Below are 27,704 nucleotides of genomic sequence, written 5' to 3' on the forward strand. Positions count from 1 at the left end.
GTCAAGGTATTTTAAGATAAAGTAGTAGTATTGGGTCTCCTTTTTTTATTAAGGTGAGTGCCTTAACTACTAAGCTATTGGAGAGATTCTTGGGTATAGGGTTTATGAGCATGGGGAAAATGATGGTCTAATTGGGGCAGTCAGCATCACTTTGTGCATTGGAAGTTACATCATAATAACTTGAGTATTTGAGGAGGTGATGAAAATAATTGATGAAGGTAGAGCTGTGGATGTTGTCCGCGTGGATTTTAGTAAGGTGTCTAACAATATCCCTTATGGGAAGCTAATCCATAAGATTAAGATGTATGTAGTCCACGGTGAATTGGTGATTTGGATTCAGAATTGGCTTGCCCATAGAAGGGTAGAGGTCACTGGGACTTGTTCTAGTTGGAGGTTTGTGACAAGTGGTGCTCCACAGGGATCTGTAATGGGGAGTCTGCTGTTTGTATTGTATATAAATGACTTGGATAAAAATGTGAATGGGTGGGTGAGACAATTTGCTGACAAATTGAAAATTGGTGGTGTTATGGGCAGTGTAGAAGATTGTCAAAGGATGCAAAGGCTTACCAAAGGCCCTCTATGGACCTCTTGATGTGCTGGCAGACCAACGAGTTGGTGATCTACCAGCAGCACTTGATGACTGACTCTGAATGTCCCTGGGAACAGCATGTAGATCAGAGTTCTCTGTCACACAGCTGCTCGGGATCCACTGTGCCCTTGCATCTTTCTCTACACTCTTTGCAAACCCATAGTCCACAAGGAATTTCACCACTGCCTCGTCCCCACTATGGTTACCTTGCAGGCAGTGCACAGTAGGAGTGGTGCTCTGGGCAGGCAGGAAGGATCTGACTGGGAGGGCCCTTATCCCCACCAGTCATGCAAGATCATGGTGCCTGTTGATGAGATTTAGCAATGAGGCATTCTTCCAGATGGTCTGGGTAGTCTGCTCAGGGAACCAGCCCATTGTGTCCATTGAGTCCTTCTCGTACAGTTTCTGCTGGATTTGTGGTCAATGGTGTTGGATTTGGAACAACTTTTCTATGAAGCACAGGTAGTGTGGTGAAATTCAGCTGACTGGGATACTGTGCAGCAGTGGGGCCAGTAACATCATGGACAGGCAGGACCTTGGCACATAGTGGTAACTGGTGCTCATATACTTGGGTTTCTCACACATTCTGATGCAGCTACAGACAAAGCTTGTCATCAGGGTGACAGTGACATTGGATACCTGATAGAACTTTATAAGGCTATGACAGGAATAGATATTCAACAGAGATTTTTTCCCCAGGATCAGAGTATCCATTACTCAAGGGCATGCATTTAAGGTGAGAGAGTAATTTCAATGGAGATGTGTGAATCAATTATAATCTACAGAGTTGTGGGCACCTGAAATATGATACCAGTGGTGGTGGTAGTGAAGGCATTTAAGAGGCTCTTGGGTAGACATATGAATGTGCAGAAAATAGAGGGATATTATCATCGTGTAATAATAATAATAAGTACTTTATTGATCCCAAGTGGGAAATTATTTTGTTACAGCAGCCACATTTAAAAACACTTAGCAATAATAATAAATAATATTAACTAATAATAAAATACAGAATAATATACAGAATTTACCAATGTGCAATAATGTACGAAATAATAAAACGGAGACTATTGCACTATGATCTGTGCTCTCCTGTCACAGATGAGCTGTTGTGTATGCTTATTGCATTTGGTTTTCAAATGTTTTTATTGTGAAGCAATATCAGCTTAACCACAACCGACAATGTCCTAAAGTACAATGCTTCTTTTTCTTTTCTTTCTGATAACAACGTAATGAAAATCAAATGAATGTATGTATAGTAAACAAGCAAAAAGCAAAGGAAACCCTACCACCCCGTCTCCTTTCCCCTCACCCCTCCCGTATGTGCTGTTTAGGTCCTACCGCTCCTCACACTTAGTTCAGCTGTCGGTCTCTTCTAAATACAACAGTAATGGTTGCCAGATTTTTTCAAATTCCTTGAGTCTGTCCTTGATAACGTATCTTATCCTCTCTAGATGCAGAGTATCCATTAATGCAGCCAGCCATTGTCTGAGTGACGGAGTTTCCTCCTTTTTCCAGAACATCAGTATGTGTTTCTTTCCATTAAGTCTGCCATAGGTCAGGAGTTGTTGCTGGGTAGCCTGGAATTTATCTGACCTTGCAGAAATGGGGTCTGGTATTATCTGAACCTTTAGCATCTTCGATAGGACCTCAAATATTTGCTTCCAATACTCTTGTATCCTGGGACATAAAGCATAACTATGTAACAAATTTGCCTCTGAGGACTTGCATTTCTCACACTTTGGGGACACCTCTGGGAATATTTTATGAATCCTTACTTTTGAGTAATATAGTCTATTTATGAATATTAAATTGTATTAAGCAATGCCTGGCATTGATGGAACAGGAGTTAACATGCATTTGGTAGGAAAGATTTTCTGAAGCGATCAATGAGTCTGTTCGAAAGGGTGCTCCGCTGCTTATTCCATAGGTCATGGAGAGGATGTTCCTGATTGTCCATGATGGGTAACAGTTTGTTTAGTGACCTCCTCTCCTCCACTAACTCAAACGAGTTCAGATTGTAGCCAAGGACAGATCTAGCCTTTCTGATGAGTTTATTTTGTCTTTTTGCATCACTGGCACTGATGCTGCTCCCCCAACATAAAGCTGCTAAGAAGACTACACTCATGACAATAGACTAGTAAGAGATCTCCAACATCCTCCTGCACAAATAAAAGGATCTTGGCTTCCTTTGAAAATAGTCTGCCTTCCCTTTCTTGTAAACAGCCTTGGTGTTGGTTTTTCAGTCATGTCTGTTGTCAGTAAGTACCTGTTATACAAATGTCTGTAACTGTTTTCTTTAATCATAGGTTGCAGCGCTTTCACATATATTTATGGCATGTAATTGGTCCAGAGTTTCCTATTTACTTTCTGCCTTCATTCTTAAATTGTAACTTTGTTTTCCATTTTCCAATCTGTCAAAAGCAATCAAAAATCTATTGAGTTTTAAATCTGGACAACTTCTTCACCCTCCACTTCATGTTCACCTCCTTCAAAACAGTAGGGAATAGATTATTGGTTCTATGGAATTAACATATTTCAGGTCTATTTAATACTTTAATATTAGTTTTTCTGATAATACTAATTTTGTCAAGGTAATTATTTGTTCTAAACCTATGGTGGTACTCTGTGTGCTTAGTGAGAACAGACTTAAAATGGCATGGCACTGTAACATGGCGGTTAGTGTAATACCATTGCAATGCCAGTGACCCGGGTTCAATTCCACTAATGTCTGCACAGTGCTTGCATATTCTTCCCGTCACCATGTGGGTTTCCTCCATGTGTTTTGGTTTCCTCCCATATTCCAAAGACATATGGGTTAGTAGTTTAATTGGTCACACAGGTGTAAATGGGTTGCACTGGCTCAGTGGGTTGAAAAAGCATGTTACCATGCTGTATCTCTAAATAAGTATATAAAAAATATTTGTTTCATTTCTTTTTCACCTTATTTCTAATATTTTTCCTGTATGAATTTGCAAGGGAACCACATTAAATTCTATTATTTTTTTACTTTAGTTACTTTAGCATATTTACAGAAGCTAAGGTAGTCTTGTGATTGAGTGTAATGAAGAACAACTTAAATTGCAGGAACACTGGAATCCAGTCAAAATTATGGAAAAGTAATATTGGTACTTGGTGAGAATGGTAATTTGCAAGATGGGGAAACTGTGTTAGCTACAAAAGGTCTCTTTATACTTGGAAACATTTATACCTGCTTATAATAATGACTTCCTGTGGTTCTTGTTAAAAACCAGCTGCTGTCCTTCTATGCCATATGCCATGACTCTTCACTGAGAACAGAATGAGCAGCATGTTACAATACTGAAAGTCCAGGTTGATAGTTTTGCTGTTTTCATAGCGAGGCAGGGGAAATGCAATCTATCCTTTGACTGATCTAGCCCAGGAGCAAGTTCCACTGACCTGCAAACTGCTTCTCCCTACATGATTTCTAATTGGATGTAAGACAAAGTACTATTCTCTAGGGTGGGCTGACAACCCGTAACCTCTGCAGGATGTTCCATGGTACTTACTACTTTTCTTGCTTCACCACCTCGTTCTCTTTTTTTTTGGATCAGATATCCAGGGCATTGTGTACGTGTGTGACAGAGAAGCAGAAAGACACAGGCTAAAGGCAAAATTTTGCAGCAGAGAGCTAATTTGGCGAATGTACAATTTGTGCAAACTCTCTATGTAGAAAGGTCTTGTTGTATAGTGCTCCTGTATCTGATTATTGTCTCTTGTCGTGGCATGCAGCTAACCAAATCCAGAAGATCGAAGGTATGACATTATGACATTTGCTTTGGTGTGAATATTGAGTATTCTGAGCTCAGGTGGCCAGAAGAATTGCACATGGCCATATTATATCCTTGGTTACAGCCATGGAATCAGAATCATCATGATTCTTGCCCACTTGGATGCATAGAGTCATACAGCATGGAAATGGGCCCTTCAGACCAACAAGTCCATGCCAACCAAATGTCCAACCAAGCTCGTCCTATTTGCCTGCATTTGGCCCTCATCTTTCTGAACCTTTCCTATCCAACAGTCTTTTAACTCTGTTGTAACTGGCAGTTCATTCCATATACCTACCACCGTTAATGTGCTATTTAAAAAAAAAGAAATAACCCCATCAAGTTACTATTAAATCTTTCTCCACTTACCTTAAATGTCACTCGTCTAGTTCTTGATTTCCCAACTCTGGATGAAGACTGAGTTCACTCACCCTATCTCTGCTCCTCATGATTTTACATAAGACCATGTCTCTGTATTCTTTGCTCCTGTCAAAAGAAGTCATTGCCTATCAAACCTCCTCCTATAAATCAGTTCGTCAATTCCTGACAGCATCTTTGTAAATCTTTTCTGCACTTTTCAGTTTAAAAATGTTTACTATAGTATGGCAACAAAAACTGAACATAATACTGCCAAGAAACAAACAAGAGAAAATCTGAAGATGTTGAAAATCAAAGTAATACATGCAAAATGCTGGAGGAACTCAGCAGGCCAGGCAACATCTATAGAAAAGAGTAAACTGTCAATGTTTCGGGCCGAGATCCTTCATCAGGACGGATGAAGAGCCTCAGCCCAACATGTCACCTATTCCACTCTTTTTCCATAGATGCTGCCTGGACTGTTGGGTCCTTCAGCATTTCAAGTATAATTCTACCAAGTGCTGCCTCACCAATGCTTTGTACAACTGCAATATAACCTCCCAGCTGCCATACTCAATGTCCTGATGGTTGAAAGCCAGCATGCCACTAGGGAATCAGATCCCTACCGTTTACTGTGAAGGTCTTGTATTGATTCAACTTAACAGCATGCAATATGTCACACATTTTGAATTAAACTCCATTTCTTGTTTCCCAGCCCACTTACTCAGATGATCAAGATTCCTTAGAAATTCCTGATAACCGTCTTCATTAACCACACTACCTATTTTAGTGTCAACTGCATACTTAGTAAACATATCTTGGGCATACTCATCCAAATCTTTAGCAGAGATGACAACCAGCAGTGGGCTCAGCACAGATCACTGAGGCACACTACCAGCCATGGGCCTTCAATTCAAAAAACAACCTTCTATTATCGCCCTTTGCTTCCTACCATCAGCCAATTGTGTATCTAATTAGTCAGTTCTCCCTGGATTCCATGCAATCCAACCTCCTAGAGTCACCTATCGTGTGGATTCTTATCAAAGACCTAAATGAAGTCGATGTAGACTATGCACAAAGCCCTGTTGACTACCCCTAATCGACCCCTGCCTTTCCAGATGATTTATGATTGAGGACACACAGACCCCTTTTATTGTCATTTAGTAATGCATGCATTAAGAAATGATAAAAATGTTTTTCCAAAATGATATCACGAAAACGCATGACAAACCAACTTAAAAACTAACAAAAACCACATAATTATAACGTATAGTTACAACAGTGCAAAGCAATACCCTAATTTGATAAGAACAGTCCATGGCACAGATGCATGTATATCTTATCCCTCAGAATCATTTCCAGTAACTTAACTACCCATCATATTCAGCTTGCTGTCCTGTAGCTCCCAATGTTTTCTTCGCTGCCCTTCTTAAATAACAGCACAAGGTTTACTCCACTCCAGTTTTCCAGCACCTCACCCGTGGCTAACAATGATGCAAATGTCCCTGTCAGGTCTCCCACAATGTTCATTGATATAGCTGGTCGGGACCCAGAGATTTACCTGCCTTCACTAGAAATTCTGTAGTTGATGGCAATCTTGAAAAGCACACATAAAATGCTGGAAGTCATTATGGAAAAGGATAAATAGTCGCTGTTTCAGACCGAGACTCTTCATTATGTCTACCTTTATACTTTTTAAGACACCCAACACCTTCTTTACTGTCATGTTAACTTAATTGTGTCCACCGAAGTACAAGTTATTTTTACAACCTTACCTGGAATCCTTTTTTTTCACATGTAATATTTTTGCTTGAAGTACTTGATAAATTTACTGAATAAAGTTTTTGTTGGATAACATATCCTAACAGTCAAAACAGAATATTATTTTTCAAGCATTGATAAAGTGCAAGGCTGAACTATTGATAGTATGACAGTACTGCTGTAGGCTCCAAAAGCAGGGGGAGCTACTGCTCAGTACGTGTGTTTCACTGACACCAAATGACATTCTGCATATTGGACTAAAAGGGGATAAAAAATTGCTACAAAATAGTAAGTCATCTTTTATCTGATTAGAAATTATGTGGTGAAGCTTTTTCCTTGAAGCCACTAACATTGAAGGGAACCAGTTTGTAAATATGACTGTAAAGTGATTTTCAGTTTCTAGGTGCAGAATAATAATCAGCCTGGGCTGGTCTTACAGCGCTGTAAGGCTTTAACGGCAGCAGTTGATTTTGATGCTTGAAAATTATCCTGACGGTGCATTTCAAGATTGTTTTATAATCCTCAAACACACAAGGAAAGCCTATAAGTACTACTTAGAAAATGTTCCTATGTAAATAAAAGAGTAGACATGACTGTGAGTACCTATGGACAATTGGATGTAATGAAGTTTATATAATGTATGCCATCATTCATAGAGTTAGTAGCATATGACAAGAGAGTTGGATTAGATTGGCAACATTTTATGTATTTTTTGTGTAAATGACCCTTATATTTGTTTTTACTCATGATACAATCAATAAAATAGATTTAAAATTTTTTTAGAAAAGGAAATTCATCTTTTTAGATTGTGGATTGAAAAATTTGGAAGCATTAATGATTTTAAAAATGTTTAACTCCATGGGTACTGTCAAAAACAGGAAGATGATGTTTATAGAATCTAAAGGGCTGCATTGCAGAGAAGTGGGGACTAACAGATCCCTCAATGCTTTTCGTGTTGATCAGAGATTCTTGTTTCCATGCCAACATACTGTAAGTGAAGAAGCATGCAGTACTGCAGTTTAATCCTTATGGAGAAATCTGTCAGTAACGAATATTGTTACACTCATTAGTTTGAAATGCATACTTGCTTGATAAGTATACCGCCAGTTCCCTTTCCTTCTCGCTGACCCCCTCCACCCCACCCCCAACCTTTGGATTTTTTCCCCATCCTTTATGAGCGATACTGACTCATGCCCTAGAGTGGTTCTCTGGGAAGTGCCTTTACGGTTTCATTGCAAATTTGTGTTTTTGTTGGTTTTTTTGAGGTGTGTATTTTGTGGAGGTCTAAAGGCTTTGATATTTCTTTTGGAAGACATTCAAGCTGACCCCTGTCCAGACTTCAAGCAACAATCAAATATTCTTGAAGCAGCGCTCTGAAGTGCCAGTTTTTTTCATTCATGGGATATGGTCGCCACTAGTCTGACCAATACTTATGATGCAAGTTGAGAAGGGAATGATAGCAGATCATGAGCCACTACAGACAGTAAAGATCTATCTATCTCTCTATCTCTCTATCTCTCTATCTCTCTCTCTCTCTCTCTCTCTCTCTCTCTCTCTCTCTCTCTCTCTCTCTCTCTCTCTATATATATATATATATATATATATATATATATATATATATATATATATCTCTCTCGCTATATATATATAATCTCTCTCTATCTCTCTCTATCTCTCTCTATCTCTCTCTGTCTCTCTCTGTCTCTCTCTGTCTCTCTCTATCTCTCTCTGTCTCTCTCTATCTCTGTCTCTCTCTGTCTCTCTCTATCTCTCTCTATCTCTCTCTATCTCTCTCTATATATCTATATCTATCTATCTATCTATCTATCTATCTATCTATCTATCTATCTATCTATCTATCTATCTATCTATCTCTATCTGCTTGGTGGGACATTTCATCATTTTGACTTGAGCATCTTTGAAGGAATTCCAAATTGTCTAAACAAAGGGAGTGTGTAATTTGGAAATGATGGCCTTGCACTGTTATTCTTCTGAAAGGTCTCCAATGTGGGTGAGAGGTACTACTGAAGAAAAACTATGTTGCAAATTACTACAGTGCACATATAGGGCAAGGAGAAAAGGCAAGTATACTTAAATGTTGGGTATCTAGCATTGATCAAGTAACAGCCCAGGATTTGTTTTGTAGCCCAGGCATACCTGCTTTGCTGTGTCTGAGGAGTTCTTTTGTGGTCTTCATTTTATTTTTAAATTAATTTTAATGGATGGAGCATTTCTTATCCAACTCCAATTGTTTTGAAGCAATGCATGCTGCTTAAGTAGCAAAGGATCAGTGATTCATTTCCAATTTGGGATAGTATGCAAAATAGAGGGGAACACGTGGGTGGTGGTGTTCCACTTTACCTGCACTTTCTTTGTTACCTTTGGTGATAGAGGAAATAGCTTAAGAGAGCAATTGTCCAGAGTGCTGGTGTTATTGGGAATAAAGACAGAAAATCAATTGGTTACAAACAGATGAGGCAGTTTGCCCTAGACGGGGATCATGCTGTCTCAGTGTTTTTAGCGTTGAACTCATGCAGGCAAAAGGAGTATTCATCATGTTCCTGATTGTGTTTTGTAGTTGGTGGAAAGGCTTTGGGGAGGCCAGAGGTGAATCACTTGCCACAGGATCAAAGTTCAAAGTACTTGTATTATCAAAGTGAGATTCTTCTTTTTGCAAGCAGACACAAAGAAACACAATAGAATTCATGAGGAAACTCCACATGACAAAGACAGTCAAACATCCAATCTGCGAAAAAGAACAAATCACGCAAACAATAATAAAAAAAAGTTAACTAAATACACAGGACATGGACAACATAGCCACGAAGAGTGAGTCCACAGCTATGGATCCAGCTCAGCTCTGAGGCGAAATGCGAATGCGATGGCTGCAGGCCATAGTTGCAGAGTCAGTTCAGTAAAGCATCATGGAGTAGTGAGCTGAACACCAGTTCGTCCTTTGGCCTTGATGCCTTAACCCTTTTAATCTGGCTCAGCACTTAAATTGGTTAAACTTTGGCTAATTTTCTGCTCTCGGACCTGGTCCCGCCACTTCAAATCTGGCCTGAAGTCCACTCCAGCAATGATTACCATGGCTGTAACTGCATTCTTAAGAGCCCAGTTCGCCGAATCCATCAAGGTATGGCAGGTTGTTCAGATGGTTCCAAAGCACAACTTCAAAGGAAAATTACAGGCTGCAGATTGCAGTAATTGTGGTACAGTTGAAGTACAGTATATTTCATAGAAAAGTTAGTTTTGTCAGCTGCCTTCAGAATGTTGCCGTATATTGTCAGCACCATCCTGAGCCTCTGTCCAATTCTGAACATAAGTGATTCTGAAGGTGCTGGAAATCCAGGGCAACACATGAAGTGCTAGAGAAACTCAGCATCTATGGAGGGGAAACATCTATGAAGTTGAGTCAGTGGTGAGGAAGGCAAATGCCATGTTAGCAATCATTTCAAGAGGTCTAGAATACAAGAGCAGGGATGTGATGCTGATGCTTTATAAGGCACTGGTGAGGCCTCACCTTGAGTATTGTGAACAGTTTTGGGCCCCTCATCTTAGAAAAGATGTGCTGGCATTGGAGAGGGTCCAGCGGAGGTTCACTAGGATGATTCTGGGAAAGAAAGGGTTATCATACGAGGAATGTTTGATGGGTATGTGACTGTATTCACTGGAATTCAGAAGGATGTGGGGGTGGGATCTCACTGAAACCTTTCGAATGTTGAAAGGCCTAAACAGAGTAGACGTGGAAAGGTGTGTCCTATAGTGGGAGACTCTAGGACAAGAGGGCACAGCCTCACGATAGAGGGGCATCCTTTTAAAACAGAGATATGGAGAAATTTCTTTAACTAAATGGTGGTGAATTTGTTGCCACCTTCAGCTGTGGAGACCAGGTCGTTGGGTGTATTTCAGGCAGAGATTGATAGGTTCTTAATTGGATATGGCATCAAAGGTTACAGGGAGAAGGCTGGGAACTGTGGTTGAGGAGGAAAAAAAGGATCAGCCACGATTGAATGGCGGAGCAGATTTGATGGGCCAGATGGCCTAATTCTGCTCCTATGCCTTATGATCTCATTTCAGGCCACGATGTCCAGTGTTGTGTTAGTGCGTGGCCAAGTGGTTAAGGCGTTCGTCTAGTGATCTGAAGGCCGCTATTTCGAGCCTTGGCTGAGGCAGTGTGTTGTGTCCTTGAGCAAGGCACTTAACCACACATTGCTCTGCGACAACACCGGTGCCAAGCTGTATGGGTCCTAATGCCCTTCCCTTGGATAACATCAGTGGCGTGGAGAGGGGAGACTTGCAGCATGGGCAACTGCTGGTCTTCCATACAACCATGCCCAGGCCTGCGCCCTGGATACCTTCCAAGGCGCAAATCCATGGTTTCATGAGACTAACGGCTGCCTATAAAAAAGGTATTCAGTGTTTAAACCCCTCTATAGATGCTGGCTGTTGTGCTGAGTTCCTCCAGCATTTTGTGTGTTGCTCTGTCCTATTCTTGCAGATACTGAATTTTTCGCTGGTCCAGTTGAGTTTGTGGTCAGTTTCAAACTCTTGGGTTTTAATGCACGGAAGTTTAGTATTGTCAATGAATGTCAGGAAGTTTGTTACTCCTATAGGAGATGGCCAATACCACCCACCTGAGTGACATGAGAGTAACTAATTATCTTCCCCTGTCTGAATGTTGTTTAGGTGTTGTTGCATGAGGTAATCACAATTTAATTTTCTGAGTTGTTATGAATGGAACTGAATATTAGCCATTCATTTATCCATCCTAAAGTCAAGGTGGCAAAGGAAGAATTCCACAGACATTGGAAAGTAGGTATGCTCAGAGTGGAAATCGTAAATCCTGGGCTGCTTCTATATTGATATTTCTGAACCTACTGTGCGGGGAGACAAAGCAGGGAAATCCCCCTGAGCAAGGCCTGCAGTGTGTCCAAAAGCTGGGAAGATCAATTTTCAAGGCATGTTCTTTTGTTTAAAGTATTTCTCAAGCCATTGCAGTGTTTTCTTCTTAATGCCCATTACTTTTACCAGAGCTCTTTGACTCCACACTCAAAGGTTTAGATGTCAAGGGAAGTCGTGTTCTATTCAACCCCATCTCACTTCTAATTCTTTAGCTCTTGTTTGGACAAGGAATGGAGTAGTCCTATGTGAAGCCCAGACTGGGTATCGGTAACATTACTGGGACACTATGGCTGGTGTATTCCAGTCAGGATATTTCCTTTTTCCAGGACCTTTTGCTTTCTGTAATGTTCTTGATAAGTAAATTGAATTGGCTGAACACTGATTTCGGTGATGATAAAGATCTTCAGATGAAGTTGAGATAGAATGCACATTAATTAGGAGGAAACACTCCCATTTATGTCATTTTCTGGAACAGACCTCTGGATCATTGTCAGAGAACTTTTTCAGTGGTTAATGAGAAAATAATCACAGCATTAAACTTTACCACCACTGAATCTTTTTAATCACCAAATTGCAATTGAGTTTTGGACAAATTTTAAAAAATTATTTATTCTTGGACTGAGTATTTTTGGCAAGATTAGCCTGCAGTGCATTTTCATTGTTCCCCGAGTTAGCTGAGCTAGCAGGCTGATTCATTGAATGTAGTGTTTTGATAAATTCCTTTACAGTTAAGAGTTGACATTGGTTAAGGATGAAGATGTATTGGAGTTTCATATGACAAAGGTTGCCTTGTCTCATTTACAGTACATTAGTGAATCGTATGGATTCTTTGAACAAAAGAACTTCACAATCACATTTCATATTAATAGTAGATTTTTATTTCAAAGTTTAAGTGATTAAAATTGGAGATTATTCGTCAAATTCTTGCTGGCATTCTGTAGAGTCTAGCTGTCCTGCTTTATCCAGTGTCCTTGGAAGTTTGTTTTTTCAAATCAATGCTTGTCTTTGTTTCCACTCGTGTAAGATGCAGCATTCTGGGTCATTACCATTATTGTCATTAAATAAAGTTAAGAGTGACACAGTGTATCTGGACCCACTGTCTCACAGGTCCAGTGACCCATGTTTAATCCTGACCTCTGGTACTGTTTGTGTATATATTTATATTTTCTTCCTGTGACCACGTGTTTTCCTTTTGGGTGTTCTTGCTTCTCCCTTATCCCACAAGTGTGGTTGGTTTATTCACCATTGTAAATTGCCATCAGATGATTCAGTGGTAGAATCTGTGAGGAGAGTTGATGAGAATGTGGGGACAATAAATAGGATGGGATTGGTGTTTAAAAGAGAGGATGCTTATTGGACTTGCTGTATCAAAAGGCCTATTTTTGTGCTGTATTCTCTGTGACTCAGACTCTTCCTTTGTAGATTTCCCCCAAACATGAACTCTATATCCCTTTGTATTATATAATTAGCTGATGAAAATAACCTTCCTTTGTCAACTTGGCGCAACTTTGTACACCTTGTAATACATCCTCTCACTGCCTCCTTTGCTTCAATAAGAACCCAGCAGCTAAAACTCTGACCCTCCAGTCAAAAACTCTCATCCCTCATATTTCCTCTGTACCTTCTCATGAACCTTCATACTCTTCCTAAAGTGTGGTGATCAGAATTAAATGTAATGCTTATCCTCTTGCTGTGGATTAACAAAATCTTCACAAAATATCTCAATTACATTTTCTCCTCAATACCTCAATTCATAGAGCCCATATTCCCACGTGAGTTGTTAATGATACTCTTGCTCTGTCACTACACCTTCAAAGAATCTATGCATAACAGATTCTGCAGATGCTGGAAATCTAGAGTTATTCACACAAAATGCTGAAGGAACTCAGCAGGTCAATCAGCATCTATGGAAAGGAATAAACAGTTGACATTTCAGAGACCCTTCATCAGGACTGAAAAGGAAAGGAGAAGAAGCCAGAGTAAGAATTAGAAGGGAGGGAAGGATTACAAGCTGGAAGGTGATAGGTAATGGGGTGCGGAAGGCATGTGAAATCAGAAGCTGGGAGGTCATAGGTGGAAAAGGTCAAGGGCTGAAGAAGAATGAAACTGACAGGAGAGGCTATTGGACTTTGGAAGCAAGGGAAGGAAGGACACTGGTGGAAAGTGATAAGCAGGTAAGGAGAAAAGAAGAGGTAAGAGAGGAGCTAGAGTGGGGAATGGAAGAAGAGGGAAGGGAGAAGGGAAAAATTACTGCAAATTAGAGAAATCGATGTTCGTGCCATCAGCTTGGAGGCCACCCAAGTGGAATATGAGGTGTTGCTCCTCATACCTGAGAGTAGCCTGGCTATGGACCTGCCTACATGTTGGAATAGGAATGGGGTTTGGAATTAAAATGGCTGGCTTCTGGGAAATCTTGCTTTTTGCAAATGAAGAGAAGCTGCTCATCGAGGTGTTACCCAATCTATGTCAAGTCCTTCCAATGTAGAAGAGGCCGCATTAGGAACACCAGGTACAGAAGATGACTCCAACAGATTTGCTTCAGCTGGAAGGACTGTTTAGGGCCCTAAATGGTAGTGTGGGGGGAGGTGAATGGGGTGGTGTAGCGCTACTTCTGCTTGTAGGGATAAGTGCCTGGAGAAGATTAGTGAGGAGGGAAGAATAGAAAAAGGAATTGTGGAGAGAGCAAGGTTGCGGGGGGTGGGGGTGGGGGGGGGCGAAGGAAAAATGAGCTTGGTGGTAGGATCCTGCTCAAGATGGCAGAACTTGCAGCAAATAATGTGCTGGAAATCTATGTATGCTGGTTTCTCTTGGTTACCTGCAATCTCCCAAGTGCCAACTGATTTTTCCCTAAATTATCCTTTCTAATGTCTTATCACACCATTGCTGCTAAAATGGAAACTTAACAAAACTGTAGATACTGGAAGTCTGAAATAAATACAGAAAATGCTGAAAGATCTTAGCAGGTTGAGTGGAACCTGTGGAAAGAGAAACGGTTAACATTTCAGGTTGAAGGCCTTTTATCAGAATTGAGAAAGAGGGAGTAGAGTGTTAAGCTGACTAAACTGTACTTGGGATGTTTGCACATTTTTTAAACAAGGGGGTCACACTTGCACCTTGTTAATCATTCGGCCTATTCCTCAGATCTTGGGAAGATTAGAAATCTATTTGTTATTTTCAACCCCAGTTCCTTTTGCAAACTGGAATGCAAGCCTTCCAGACAGGGTGACTTGTTTACTCTATGCATAGCCAGTTACTCCTGCGTGTCCTGATTTTCAATTTCCACCCCATTCATTACTTCAAACCTTATCTACTTCTGATGCCGCCGCCTCCACATTGGTGAGACCCATCATGAAATGGCAGATTGCTTTGTCCAGCACCTCCGCTACGTCCGGTCCATGGCCTCCACTTGTGCCACGATGAGGTCACTCTCAGGATGGAGGGACAACACCTTGTATTCCATCTGGGTAGCCTCCAACCTGATGGCATGAATATCGATTTCTCCTTTCAGTAGAAATTTGTTTCTCTCTCTGTCCCCTCTTCTTCTATTCCCAGTCTGGCCTCTTAACTCCTCTCACCTGTCTATCACGCCCTCACCCCCCACCTGGGTCTCTGCCTCCCTCCCTTTCGCCTGCGGTCCACTTTCCTCTCCTGTCAATGCCTTCCTCTCCAGCCTTTATCTTTCCTACCCACCTGGCTTCACCTATCACCTTCTAGCTACCCTCCTTCCACCCCCCCACTTTTTCATTTTGTCATCTTCCCCCTTTCTTTCTAGTCCTGAAGAAGGGTCTTGGCCTGAAAAGTCGACCGTTCATTTCCATGGTGCTGCCTGACCTGCTGAAGTCCTCCAGCATTTTGTGTGTGTTGCTTTGGATTTCCAGCATCCACTGAATTTCTTGTGTTTATTATCTGCTTCTGGTGATATTGTGTAAGTATTTTCTTAACTCTTTAACACCAATTATAGTTTTTTAAAAAAAAAATGTTGGAGGAACTCAGTGGGCTGAGCAGAAATTATTTATTTTTCAGCACAGAACAGGCTCTTCAGGCCCAACAAGCAGTTCAGCAGCCCACCTATTTAACCCTAGCCTAATCATTACTAAATGACAATAAAAGGGGACTGTGTGTCCTCATAATCATAATCACAGGACCAGAAGACACAGCAGAATTAGGCCATTCAGCCCATTGACTCCATTCCACTATTTCATCATGTCTGATCCTGGATCCCATTCAACCCCACACACCTGCCCTCTCACCATATTCCTTGATGTCCTGACCAGTCAGGAATCTATTAACTTCTGCTTTCAATTTACAATGACAAATTAACCCACTAACTGGTACGTCTTTGGACTGTGGGAGGAAACAGGAACACCTGGAGGAAACCCACGTGCTAATGGAAGGACGTACAAACTTCTTACAGGGTAGCAGAGCTCACTGCTCCACTCTGCACTGAAGTAAGGGTTTGTGGACAGACTCTCTTTGTGTACTTCGGTTCAGAATGCTGTTTGCTTGTGTTTATTGTTTGCATGAGTTTTTGTTTTTTCTCTCTGCACATTGGGTGTTTGGTCTTTTTTTAGCGAGTTCTTTTGGATTTCTTTTTGTGACTACCTTTTGGGATATGAATCTCATGGTTGTATAAAGTATACATACTTTAATAAATGTACTTTGATCTTTAATATACATTTTGGGTATTATAATATTCTCCTTCCCTCTTCATCATATAAGGAGGAGGGCTTGCTTCCATTACTCTCCTCTTCATAAGAATCTATCTCGATTATGCTTGGCAATATCTCCTTCCTATATGGTGCTCATGGCAAAGTGGCTACAATATGATAGAAAACAACACATTCCCAGTATCCTCATGATTTCTTGTGTCTGTACTTGAACCAGGTAAGATTGCTTAAAATGTCATGTCTCTTTAAAGACTCAATTTGGGCCAACAGGCTTATAGTAAGTAAGCCAAAAGAAAAGGTTTTTAATCTACCCAAATGATTATAAATATCCTGAAAGCTGTAGATATCTGTAAGGTACCACTGTAGCAATCATGCCTTCTTTTTAACCAAGTAGACTGGATGGACGCTCTAGGGCTGCTGTCTGTAAAACTTACGAAATTCACCTGTCCAGCAAAGAGAGAGAGAATTCAGTGAGGTCCTGAAGAAGGGTCTCGGCCTGAAACATCAACTGTTTATTTATTTCAATAGATGTTGCTTGACCTGCTGAGTTCTTCCAGCATTCTGTGTGTATGTTGCTCTGGTTTCCAGCATCTGCAGAATTTCTCGTATTTACAATGAGGGAACTTCTCCTTTCCCTGGATTCTACTTGAGCATAGGAAGGCCTGATTTCCCCTATTAGGGTATCTGTGGATAAGGTGAATTTCTGTTTGGTTCTGTGGAAATCAGTGAAAGGTTACCTTTACCAAACAGGCAGAAAACTACAACACTCTTAGGCATAGATTTAATTAGTCCAGCTACCTTATTGATTTTGACTTAGCCATGGTTGAATGAGTAGGTTTCTCAGGTTTTCCCCTGACCTAGCCTTTAAGTTCCCATTAACTTGCTGAAATAGGTTCTAGTTTGTTTAAAAATTGTATTTTATTCAAGAGACCAAGGCACTTTCATGGATAGGGTCCTCTTCTGATAGTGTCATGACAGATCAATCTTCACGCACATACTAGATCTGAGAGAAAGAGAGGAAACTCCTGCTGTTTAGGATGCTTAACCTGCTGTCTGTTGCTTTGCCATCTCCCAACTTTTTAAGGGGCCTGAGGGGATTCTTTCATTAGGAAATCAAGAGATTCCACATACAGTGGAAGTCATTCAGAGCCAATTTTCATTAATTTGTTCTTATTCTGCTTTACTGGCAGAGAGGGGAAGGGAGAAACAGAATTCACTCCCAAAATTGATTGTGATGTATAGCGAGGGAGCTTTTGGTGATCATCAGTATGGGATGCCTGGGCAAGTCTTCCACCCTTTTGGTGCAAATGATGGCCTTATTTAGCAAGAACTCTACTACCTGGTTGTTTCTTTTAATTGCAACTTTTGTCTGCCTTTCTATAAAAATAGATTGCAGAGTAAATTGTTAACGAAAGCAAAATGGTTAGAAGGTACCCGAGATGAATACTCCTTTTATATTGACACTTGAAAAATTTGAAGGTAATCAACTTGGTTTAATGTAACCAACTTATTTAACGTCTTTGGAGAAATAACATGCTGTGGGTGAAGGGGATACTATTCGAGGATTTCTAGAAGGCATTTGATAAGGTACCACATCAGATGATGTTATAGAAGATGAAGATAAGACAAAACTTTATTTATCCTGAAGAAAATTACTGTTGCAAGGTTGCTCAGTCAGAAATATATACTTTAAAATATGAAATGTAAGCACTTGGGTATGAAAAAGAATACAAAATGTGCATTAAAAAGTAATAGTGCAAAATACAGATGTGTAATGTAGCCATATACTTGTATACTTAAGTTGAGTCGTGTAACAGCAGGGAGAAAGGATCTCCTCTGGTGTTCAGTGGTGCACCTCGGTGGAATCAGTCTGTTACTAAAGGTGCTCCTCTGTTTGTCCAGTATGTCGTGGAGGGGGTGAGAGGGAATGTCCATAATGCTCCACGGCTTCTGCAGCATCCTCCTCTCACACAACCACCAAGAAATCCAGTTCCACCCCCAGAACAGAACAGAACCAGCCTTCCTGATGAGCTTATTGATCTTGGTGTCAGCTGCTCTCACCCTACTGCCTCAGTAGACTACAGTGTAGAAGAGACTGCTGGCATAGTACTGCAGACGTTGAATGACTGGAGCCTCCTCAGGAAACACAGTCGGCTCTGTCCCTGATGTACTGAGCTCCTGAATTTTTAGTCCAGTCCAGTTTATTGTCCAGGTGCGTTCTCAGGTATTTGTAGGCCAAATCTGTTCCCTTGATGGAGATGGGAATGCAGGGTGTTTTCACCTTCCTCAAGTCCACCACCAGCTCCTTTGTCTTAGTGATGTTGATCTGCAGATGATTCAGTCCATACCACTCAACAAAGTTGTCCAACGCTGTTCTGTATTCAGCCTCCTGTTCCTAGCTGATACAGCCGCAACTGCTGAATTGTCCGAAAATGTTGCAGGTTGCAGAACTCAGAGTTGTATCTGAAGTCTGAGGTGTAGACGGTGACCAGGAAGGGGGACAGGACAGTCCCCTGTGCTGCTAACCACAGTATCTGATACATAGCTCTACAATCTCACGTACTTGTGGTGTAGGAGATAGTGTACAGATGTTTATAGAAAGTACTGCAAGTTGGCTAATAAGACAGTCGGTGTTTTAATAGGTCTTTTTCTGGAAGGCAAGATGTAACGAGTATGACTGGGACCTAAACTTTTTACATTTTTTTTATATTGTAGATATAGATTGGGTACTGAAGTGTACAATTACCACATTTGCCTCTTGATAAGTACATTCATAAATGGCTTGGATGAAAATGTGGATAGGTCGGTTAGTAAGTTTGCCGGTTAAAAAGAAGTTGTTGGTGGTGTGGATCATGTGAAAGATTAGTAAAGGATACAGTGGGATGTAGATGTGGGTGGAGAAATGGCAGATGGAGTTTAATCCTGTCAAGTGTGAAGAGTTGCATGATGAGAGATCGAACGTAAAGTTAATTGTAAAAGTGCTGATGTACAGAGGGATCTTGGGATCCAAGTCCATAACTCCCTGAAAGAAGCTGGAAAGGTTGATAGGATGACGCCCTTTCTTATTAATGCAGTTTTGAGTACAAAAGATAGGAAGTTTGTTACAGCTTTATAAAACTCTGGTAATGCTGCATCTGAAGTACTGTATTGTATTCATTTCTGGTTGTCCCTTTGTTGCAATGATGTGAAGACTTTGGACAGGGCACAAAAGAGGCTTACCTGAATTCTTCAGGGATCAGTGGACATGAGAGGTTAGACAATCTTGGGCTCTTTTTCTCTGGACTGGTGGAGGATGAGTGGGGACTTATTAGATTATGAGAGGCATGGACACAGCAGACAGCCAGTATCTTTTTCCCATGTCAAAATGCCTAATATGAGAGTACATGCATTTAATAGGAGATGGGGCAAGTTCAAAGCTGACAGGCGGGTAAGATTTTTCTTTATACAGTGGGTGCCTAGAATGAGCTTGGGGTGGTAGAGGAAGCAAATATGACAGAGGCATTTAGGAGCCTCTCAGATAGACACATGAATGTGCAGAGAATGGAAGGATGTGGACATCCTCTGGGCAGAAAGGATTAGCTTAGTTTGGCATCTGATTAGTTTGACACAACATCATGTGCTGAATGGCATGTTCCACTGCTGTACCTTTCTAGGTAAGAAAGTAAATTGTTATGAGAATTTGAAGGTATAGAGGAATATAGAGTAAAATTCGAATATACTGCAATCTGACCAGACAAAAATCCTTAATGGTTCAGCTTCTGAATCTCCAGGTAATTTTTCATATTCTCTCCAACTTTGCCCCTGATTCATTAAGGCCTGGACCATGTGTTGCCCCTAAACCTATTGAGTTGAATGAAATAACATCCAATTATCTGAAAATTTGCCAATTTGCCACCATCAAAATCCTGTGCGTGCCAGAGTATCAGAGTTTTAAGTTGACAAAAAAAGATCTGGGAAGTGAAGTATAATGGGCAAAAAATAATAAAGTTGTCATCTTGTTATTACAATAGTATATTCAGCAACTGGTGAGAGATTTGAGATGCAGAGGGGGTCTTGGTTTCCTATAACATGATTTGCAAAAGGCTAGTGGGCAGGTAGTGCAAATATTTAGGAAAGTTGAAAAATGTTACTTTTTTTTGCTGAGGAAGTTGAATAGGAGAGTAGGGAGATTATGCTTCAGTTATCAAGGACTTGATGAGACTAGACTCGAGTATTTCCTACAGAGTTTTTTTTATGAAGTGTGGGAATGAGGTACAAGTTGTTCATAGAAGGTCTGTTGAACTAATTCTTGGAATGGCAATACTGTCTTATGAGGAAAGGTTAGACAGATAAGTTTGAAAGTTCTGAAGTTTTGGAGTTAGAGATGATTGCCTAAAATGTACATGATCCTAAGAGGCTTTGACAGAATGAATGTGGGCAGGTTTTATCCTCTCGTGCAACAATCTGAAATTAGGGTTCAATATCTAAGAATAAGGGATCACCCATTTAAGACTGTGATGAGGTGAAATTCTCTCCCTATGGTCCATGAATATCTGGAATTCACTTTGTGAAAGGGCAATTGAAGGTTAAATTGAATATTTTTAAGGCTGATGTAGATAGCAGCATGAAAGATGTCTATGGGTAGACTGGTATGCTTAATTGAGGTTCTATGATCTTTTTAAATGGTAGAATAAGCTCCAGGCCTGAGTGGCCTAATTCAGTTTCAGATTGACATCTGTATGTATATTTGAGTGCTGACCCAATTTTGTCCTCAATGCACTTATAATGTTGCAATTTTATTACAAGACTGCTTTCTACTTAATGTTAAATGTTAATGTAAGGTGGGTGTTTGCATAGATGTGGCATGTATAATCAGCGTAGAGAACAGAGAACTTTTTAAAGTACATTATTTAGTTCTTTTAAGATGATAACCCCTCAAGATTCAGTTGAATGAGAGGAATGGCCTCATGGAACAGCAGCCTGTAACCAATTCATTTCCTGGAGACACAATAGACTGTAGATGCTGGAATCTGGATTCTGTGAGATGTCTCTTGGAATACAGATTAGACAACATTGAGATCAAAATTGGGACAGCACACGACATGTATACTCAGACTGGTTATCTGAAATAGAATCCGAAAACATTAGAAACATTAAGATGAGGCAGTATCTGTGGAAAAACAGATAACTTCTCTAGTAATTGACCTTTCAGAAGATCAGTTTAAAATATTAACGATGTTTCTCTTTGCACAGTAACTGAGTATTGCTAAGGTGTCCTTTTTTATTGTCAATGCTTTTACAGTTGTACGTTTATTCTCATTATGCAACTTGTGCTGACCTTGGAGCAGTTTAGTTGAATAGGTGGGTACTCAATCCGAGAAGTTAATTCTTGACATACCTCTATTTCTGACAAATTTGATGCCCTTTAGGGTGATGAAGTATCTCTGAGGATATTGTACTTCATCCACCATAAAGGAATGTGAATGTGAAGCACCTAAAAAAAAAGATTATTAGCGAAGGCTCATTACTAAAAAAAAATTGTTTTTGTAAGACAGAAGTACTGCTTTCAACTTGATTAATGCTGGATTTGCAAAGCTACGACATGTATATTCAGTACAGGGATCAAAGGTAACATTTGTTTTTTTTTTAGGTGCATTGAATTCATAGGAATTTATGTATAATTAATTCTGTTTTCTTGCCATCATGTTGCCAGCTTGCCCACCCACATAGCAGCAGAATCTGCTTATTTTACTGTTGCTAAGAAACTGGTCATAGAAACCACAATGTGAATTTACAGAATTTTGTTTTGGTTTTCCACTTTGACTTTATTTCTGCTCAAATCCCCAAAATAGTGAAGGTAATTGGGGCAGAGGGAATAGTGTATGAAAGAGGGCAATGACCCGGTCAGATTTCAGCTCTCCTTGACCACATTTTCACCTCTTGAGTTAAGATTGCCATTTGGGAGGCGAAAGAGAGTTGTGCAGGAGCTTCAAAGACAAAGGCTTTAGAAATCTGCCAATGCGGAAATTTAAGAGGAAAAACAGAAGATATTTGCAAAAAGAGAAAGCAGGTTATCGTTTTGATTTAAATTAATTACTGTAGAATAGTTACTGCTATGTTACAGGTAAGATGTATTAAAAAATTGCTGCCTTCATAACAAACAGGAGGCATGAATTGGCCAATCATAAATGCTGTTGTTGATAATGTGCCATCTGTGCTTGATCAGGAATTCAATTCTTTTTATTGGTGGAAAGGAAAGTTCAAGGTCAAATTGGAAATTCAATTTTAATTTCTGTTTTTTTTTTATTAGTTATGTTTTCCTTCATTTACCTTGGTCCAATATTCTCAAAGTATCCTCACAAGCTTTTTATGGTATTGTGTTATTTTTCTAGTGCTTTCAGGAGGTTTTCAAAATTCCTTTTGTTTATGTCTTCAGCCATATCCCCAGTTCTTCCAATATTTGTGCAATAGACAATTCGCTTCCTTTGGCAAATCCTAATACAGTAATAACAGGGAGATCTACAGAAAATTGTCTTGTTGTGACATACTTGGGGATGGCAATCAAAACTTGAGGACTTAGATAGTTGGTGTTGGAGATGGTAAGTTATTATCTGTGCTTTCAATAAAGCATTAGAGAGCAATCATTTTTACACTGAATATCAGCAAGACCGAAGTTCTCTACCACGGTATTGCTGCTGCTGCTACATTACACTTCCCTCTAGCAAGAAAAGTTCTGGGGTGACGCTAGGAAACATGGACTACTGTCCTCATTGAAGATGGTTCATATGTTTTACTGTTATGCTCTATGTATTTCATTTTGTGCAGCTCTGTAAGAGCTGTTTGTTCTGCTTTCAGCCTGTTTGGGTTATTGTTGAAGATGAGGGTTGATGTGAAATGTGTGCCATCCAATTAGCTGGAGGTTTTTCTTGGTGAGGGACAATAAGGTTGGTCTTGGGCTTTTGTCTGGGAGGAGATGAAGAGAGAAGATGCTGGGGAGAACTGGTCATAGCGTATGATCCAGTGGGAGACCCGTTTGTTGGAGATGGATTGCGAGTGACATTCGGAAGGTGGTGTGTGCTTTCACGTTGACTGAGGACCCAGCGCGTGAGTGACAGAGAAGTTCAAGATGAGCTCCAACTTGTGCACATTTGACTGTTTAATTAGAATGGGCCCTTTTCTTTTTGTTATTCTTTCCTAACTCTTCAGTTAAGATTCATAAATATTCCTTTAATCGTATGCAGTGCACTGTCTGTTATTTCACGCCACTAATTTGTAACAGCAGCAAATGACACAGCATCCACACAAGCCGAGTTTGGGGGTGGGATCAAGTGCGCCTCAATCTCATGGGTTTGGCGGGGCCAGAGGTCGTCTTCCCTCCACTGACGTAGCCAAGGAAACCAGGATATTTCATGAAATAGACTACTGGCTTCAATGTATCATCAGTCTTTGGTCAAATGAGGAGAAGGATATTTGAGATCAAGATTTCATATCTGTCAGATATCTGTTGTGGCATTTGGATACAATAGGGTCTTCTAAGAGGCTCCTGGATAGGCACATGGAGCTTAGGAAAATAGAGGGCTATGGGTAACCCGAGGTAATTTCCCACCTCCAACAGGATCCCACCACTAAGCACATCTTTCCCTACCCCCACTCTCTCTGCTTTCTGCAGGGATCACTCCCTACGCGACTCCCTTGTCCATTCGTCCCCCCCATCCTTCCCCACCGATCTCCCTCCTGGCACTTATCCTTGTAAGCGGAACAAATGCTACACATGCCCTTACACTTCCTCCCTTACCACCATTCAGGGCCCCAGACAGTCCTTCCAGGTGAGGCGACACTTCACCTGTGAGTCGGCTGGGGTGATATACCGCGTCTGGTGCTCCCGGTGTGGCCTTCTATATATTGGCAAGGCTCGACACAGGCTGGGAGATTGTTTCACTGAACACCTACACTCTGTCCGCCAGAGAAAGCAGGATCTCCCAATGGCCACACAATTTAATTCCACGTCCCATTCCCATTCTGATATGCCTATCCACGGCCTCCTCTACTGTAAAGATGAAGCCACACTCAGGTTGGAAGAACAACACCTTATATTCCGTCTGGGTAGCCTCCAACCTGATGGCATGAACATTGACTTCTCAAACTACAGCTAATGCCCCACCTTGCCCTCGTACCCCATCCGTTATTTATTTATTTATTTATATACACACATTCTTTTTCTCTCTCTCCTTTTTCTCCCTCTGTCCCTCTCACTATACCCCTTGCAAATCCTCTGGGTTTCCCCCTCCCTCTTTTCTTTCTCCCTAGGTCTCCTGTCCCATGATCCTCTCATATCCCTTTTGCCAATCACCTGTCCAGCTCTTGGCTCCATCCCTCCCCCTCCTGTCTTCTCCTATCATTTTGGATCTCCCCTCCCCCTCCCATTTTCAAATCTCTTACTAGCTGTTCTTTCAGCTAGTCCTGACGAAAGGTCTCAGCCTGAAACGTTGACTGTACCTCTTCCTAGAGATGCTGCCTGGCCTGCTGCGTTCACCAGCAACTTTTATGTGTGTTGCTTGAAATTTCAGCATCTGCAGATTTCCTCGTGTTTTAATTTCTAAAGTACATGTTTGGCACAGCATTGTGGGCCGAAGGGCCTGTATTGTGTTGTAGGTTTTTCTATGTTTCTGGAAAATGCATGAGTGTACCAGGCAGCAGCAAAGCCTGTGCTCCTATGAGCTCCTAAGACTACAGCATATATTTCAACGCATTGGATAATTACCACAAAGTTCTCTAAACTTTTTATAGAACATAGAATAGTACAGCACAGTACAGGCCCTTCGGTCCACAATGTTGTGCCAACCCTCAAACCCTGCCTCCCATATAAGCCCCCACCTTAAATTCCTCCATATACCTGTCTAGCAGTCTCTTAAACTTCACTAGTGTATCTGCCTCCACCACTGATTCAGGCAGTGCATTCCACGCACCAACCACTCTCTGAGTAAAAAAACCTTCCTCTAATATCCCCCTTGAACTTCCCACCATTTACCTTAAAGCCATATCCTCTTGTATTGAGCAGTGGTGCCCTGGGGAAGAGGCGCTGGCTATCCACTCTATCTATTCCTCTTATTATCTTGTACACCTCTATCATGTCTCCTCTCATCCTCCTTATCTCCAAAGAGTAAAGCCCTAGCTCCCTTAATCTCTGATCATAATGCATACTCTCTAAACCAGGCAGCATCCTGGTAAATCTCCTCTGCACCCTTTCCAATGCTTCCACATCCTTCCTATAGTGAGGTGACCAGAACTGGACACAGTACTCCAAGTGTGGCCTAACCAGAGTTTTATAGAGCTGCATCATTACTTCGCGACTCTTAAACTCTATCCCTTGACTTATGAAAGCTAACACCCCATAAGCTTTCTTAACTACCCTATCCACCTGTGGGGCAACTTTCAGGGATCGAGTCGAGAGAAGGTTAACCAGTTCCAGTGTACTCTTCCAGTGCAATGCCTTGAGTATAGTGGCTTTGGATACACTCAGATGGCTGGATTAGGCAGGACACATCATTCATGTACAAGCAGTTCCCAGCTTACAACAGTATTCTTTTTCTGAAAACTTATGAATCTTAATTTCCTTGTAAGTCACAGTATTTGGGATAGGATCACAGAAACAGCTGTGATAGGAGAGAGAGCAGTGGAGGAAGAGCAGCCACCAGCTGGCCTCACTGATTCAGTGAGTGAGCAAGTGAGTCTACTCAGTGTTCCTGGCTCTGCTTGGCTCAATCTGGCGCTCTATTGTTGTCGCATTATGTGCCGCAACATGATTGTTGGGCAGAGCACGTATGCAGAAATGCGCTGTTGCCGCCCACCAGAAAATGCCTACACAACAGCTAGCAAATTCAACCTCAACCATCTCGTCTATCTCCTAAATAGTTGTCCAATATGGAGGTTGTGTTTAAATCAAGTCGTCATCACTCAGGGAGGCATTGTCTGCAAAATCAGAGACTTGAAGCAGGCATTCTGTTCCATGCTCTCTCAGGGAAGAGATTATGACAGTGGAAGAGTTGCCTTGAAGAAAGGCCACATACTGACTCCTGGGAATCCTTGGGGCATGACCATTCAAAGTGGAGGAAGAGCATTTGAAATGGTATTGAAATGGATCTGTAGCATGCAGGTCCAGCATCAGTGATGGAAGGAGTGAATCATTTCACAAAGTACCCTACAGTCTGCTCTTCTGCGTACTAATTGCTCCATCTGCAGAAGAGTCTGTGATTCCCACATCAGCTTTGTTAGCAGCTGCAGAACACACAAAACCAGTATGGAAGTAAGATTTCCCCAATTCCGAGGAGCAGTAGCTGCTACTTAAGCGCACAAAACAGGAGTTGAAGGCAGGACTGGGAAGATAAAGCAATGAAGGGTATAAACAAAAGGATGAAAATTTAAATTGGAGACTGAAGATGGAACAAAATGTATCATGAATAGAACCTATTCAGAATAAAAAGGTGATGGAAATGAACTTTAAGGAGTATGGAAAGTAGAAGAGCAGGCAGAGGTTGAAATAGTTGAGATATACAGAAACATAGATGTAATTTCAGCACCAAATGGCAAAGGTTGGGTCATTGTATTGGAAACATAAATAAGTCGTATTTGTGAAGGGAGTCCTTCTGATTTGGGGGTCAGATGTAGTCCAGTTAACTGAGAGAAGAGCAAAACAAGACAATGAAATAAACAATGTTGTGCTGAAACTAATTACACCTAATCCTTTCTGCCTGCACATGATCCCAAGTTTATTGTGTTTGCCAATCTTAATCTCTTCAATATTTCCAAGGAATAACTTGAGGAAATTGCAACTCATCCAGTGCTGCAGGCTTAGCAGGCAGTATGGCATCTTGGAGGCAGAGGAGAAAAGATCATGAAAAAGTAAATTTGAATACCATTAATTACCCCAGGCCTTTGTATTCATGTTGTCTTATTGGACAGCATGTTGATGAAAGGGCTGACAAAACTGAAGCGATTGGTACAAGTGCTCATGTTTCTACATAGCTAAAGATGGAACTAAGTGTGGTTTATTCCAATGAATGGGCAACAGAAGAAGGACTTGCTTTGATTAATTGCTTCAAAGGTTCTGTTGATTGAGGAACGCAAAGAAGGAAATTGCTCCACAGTTGAACACAGTGTCATTTGGAATTAATTAGAAACATTTCAGTGCTATGAAATACATAATCAGATTTGGTAGCAAACATGTTTAAAAGTATTTCTCTTGGAGAAGAGAGGAAAGTCGCAGAAAAAGCAGGAGTCTTAGAGTTATATATGTTCAGGGATTGAACTGGGGGAGATTTTGCTGAGGGATTGCAATGATGCTTTTGAAATAGAAAGGAATGGCTGTGAAGATGGTGAGTAGTTAGAATGTCATTTAGTATTTGGGAGATGAGCATATCAAAAAAATAGCAGTTTACAGTAATGGGAACGAGGAAGTAAAAAGGACAACTTGAAGAGAAAATGGGGGAGAAATGAGAGACATAGGAGCAAGATTCAGAGCATAGTCTAGGAAGAGTCTTCATTCTGGTTTGTTTGATTAGGGAAATGAGTTCATGAGGGGTCTTTAAACAGATTATTGAAGATAAAGAACTCAATAGATTTCAATAGGTACATTTAATGTCAGAGAAATGTATACTA

The 27,704-nt window shown here is 40.8% G+C and overlaps 1 protein-coding gene across 4 annotated transcripts in view; it reads left to right on the top strand.

Moving 5' to 3' along the window:
• The window catches only part of lrrc7 (leucine rich repeat containing 7), a 661,225-nt gene that overhangs the window by 89,445 nt on the left and 544,076 nt on the right, over positions 1-27,704 (top strand). The window contains exon 1 of one of the 4 annotated variants that reach the window (XM_063064206.1): positions 22,055-22,173. The exons of the other annotated variants lie outside the window; for them this stretch is intronic. The gene's annotated coding sequence lies outside the window, so the exon portion shown is untranslated. Of the gene's footprint in view, positions 1-22,054; positions 22,174-27,704 lie in introns of those variants that run through there. 4 annotated transcript variants of the gene reach the window in all.

Source organism: Mobula hypostoma, chromosome 12 (assembly GCF_963921235.1).
Source record: "Mobula hypostoma chromosome 12, sMobHyp1.1, whole genome shotgun sequence".
Lineage (NCBI taxonomy): Eukaryota > Metazoa > Chordata > Chondrichthyes > Myliobatiformes > Myliobatidae > Mobula > Mobula hypostoma.